A 2,718-nucleotide genomic window follows, 5' to 3' on the forward strand; every position below is an offset into this window, starting at 1 on the left:
TTTATTTAGAAATTTTCAATTAAAAAATTTTAATTAATTCAAAGATCAGATAGCTAACATAAGAATCTTAACTAAGACAATATATATTAACATAATGAAATGATTGTTTTATAAACTAACAAAATAATAACGAGTAATGATAATTAAGAGAAATTAATTCTTCTCAAATAATTATTTAAATAATAAACGTTCGAATCATCCAATGAACTCCTTTATGTGTGGCTATTTGCACTTCTTCGTTTTCTCACAACCCTCAACACTCTTAAAGAGATGCTGATTGCCGAGGAGTTTTTAAGCATTTTGAATGGAGGATGCGGGCACCCAAAGGTCAAGGTGACGGTTAATGTGGCTCTCCATTTATGACCCATCCTGTTATTAAGAATCGCCACTTCGGCACTCCATCTCTTTTTGCATGAAAACTCATCAGTCAAAGGCCGGCTTCTCTGTTATAAGTGGATGCAAGAGCAATCAAACTGCAGCACATAACAGACCTTACTTCCCATTACGCCATGCCTGAGATAAGTGTAAGGCTTCTGATTCATAAAGAGCAAAAACGGGTTGTGTATGCTGAAGCTGGAAGTGATTTCGTTGATCTTCTGTTTAGCTTCCTTACTTTGCCCCTAGGAAGCATTGTCCAGCTTTTGGGCAAACAGTCGGGTTTGGGATCTCTTGACACCCTTTACAATAGCGTTGAACAGCTTGACGTCAAGCACTTGCAGACGGAGGCATGCAAGGAAATGCTTCTCAAACCTCGAAGTGCGGCTGCAAAAATATGTGAAGACTTGAATATTAAAAATATTCATGATGCCAATCCAAGATATTTCTACATTTGCAATGAAAGTGATTGTTTGATTCAATCCACGTGTTGCTATACCTATCTCACTAAGGTTCCATGCAACCGTTGTGGTAAACTGATGGATAACAAGTGGCATTGGTCAAAAGGTACAACAGAAAAGAAAGGTGTCTTTGTTAATGACGGGGCTGATTTTATTATAACTGATGATTTACGGGTGATGCCAATTTCTTTGATGAGTGGTTTCTCCATGCTTGAGGAGCTGCGAATTAATGATGCAGGCATGTTAGAGGAAAGGGTTATAAATGTTGGCAATGAAGAGGTAATTAACGTATTGATGAATGCTAGAAAAATAACTTAAATTTAATTTAATTTGCGATTGCTGAAATTTTATAGATTGTATTATTATTATTATTTTCTTTCAGGCTTTAAACTTATTGAGGAGGTCATTAGAATGCAAACGTGCATTGACAGAGTTTTTCTTCCCTGATGCATGCATAGAATCAAGTTTGAAGGGTTTCCCAGTGATTAAAGGGGAGATTGATGACAGCGAAGTAGAACATAAATTTAATGTGAAAATCATATTTAATAAGAAAAACTATAATGTTTTATCTGCCGAAGTTGGGGGAGACTTCCTCAATCAGATGCTGAGTTTTCTCACATTTCCTTTAGGCTCTGTGATCAAACTACTTCGCGATCACATATCATTAGAGTGTTGCATCAGTAATTTGTATTCCTCGACAGAGAGTTTGGGCTTAGAATGCTTTAAGTCAAAAGAATGCAAAAATATGTTGGTGTTTCCACAACTTGCTTCCCATTATGGATGCGAAAAGCAAATTCTGAAATTGGTTGAAATGACATCAGCTAATTGGACCTGTTCGGAGAGCTGCTTAAAGTGCTATAAGGATAATGGGTGGAAATTTTTATCGTCTACTCCGTGCAAGCATGGAATAAGAGAGGCAGAACTCATAGAACAAAACCCCAAGTTGCAAAACGGAGGGAGTGATTTTGGTGGAAGTTTTGTGGAAGACTCAAAAAAGTTTATGATTGCTGATAGCCTTCACATTTCTCCAATATCATCCATTTCCCTCATAACAACTAAAGGAATAGACATTCTCTTTTCAGATTTTGTTGAGAATGAAATAATCGTTGATAAGGCTAAGGTAAATATAATTGCCATTTCACTGTTTTACCAATTACTTATGTTCTTATAATTATTTAATGTTTGCAATTTTGATCAGTTGCTTTCTTCTTATCCGGAACGCAGGTTTTGTCGTTGTTGGGTGTGATGCTGATGTCCAAAACAGTTTTAACTGACGTTTTCGCTCCTAAGCCGAAGAAGCGGAACATATGCCACTATATGTAGAACATTAAGATACATGCTTTTATTATGACACATGGATGATTAAACAAAGTTTTTTTTTTCCCAGAATTCGAATCATATCATTTTGGTATGTTGCCACTCATTTTCAACAAAGAGAAGCACATACATCTTAGTTATTTATCTTTAGGAAATACATAAACTTATGATTTATTGTTGATTTTTATACCTTAGATTAAGGAGAAATTATTCTCCATGGAGGCCGAATGTAGAACTTCGTCTGGAGACCAACCAGAAAACGTTGATGTGGCACATTATGGTTGGATTCAGGACAACGTTCGGCGTCCGCACAGAAAAATTAATCCCGATTAGGAGGCAACTACAATTCTTAGATTTTCTGAAATATCATTACGATGACAAACACCTGTCTAAATGGATAATGAGATTGTGAATGCTACGACTAGGGGTGTAAACAAGTCGACTCGAGCTCAAGTCACCTCTAACTTGAGCTTGAGCTCGAGCTTTATTCTTCGAGTTTTCAAGCTAGCTCGTTTATTGTGAAAAAGAAAATGATTATGATTTATTATAAAAAATATGAAAAATT

Source organism: Dendrobium catenatum, unplaced genomic scaffold, assembly GCF_001605985.2.
Source record: "Dendrobium catenatum unplaced genomic scaffold, ASM160598v2 fragScaff_scaffold_1293, whole genome shotgun sequence".
In the NCBI taxonomy this organism is placed as follows: domain Eukaryota; kingdom Viridiplantae; phylum Streptophyta; class Magnoliopsida; order Asparagales; family Orchidaceae; genus Dendrobium; species Dendrobium catenatum.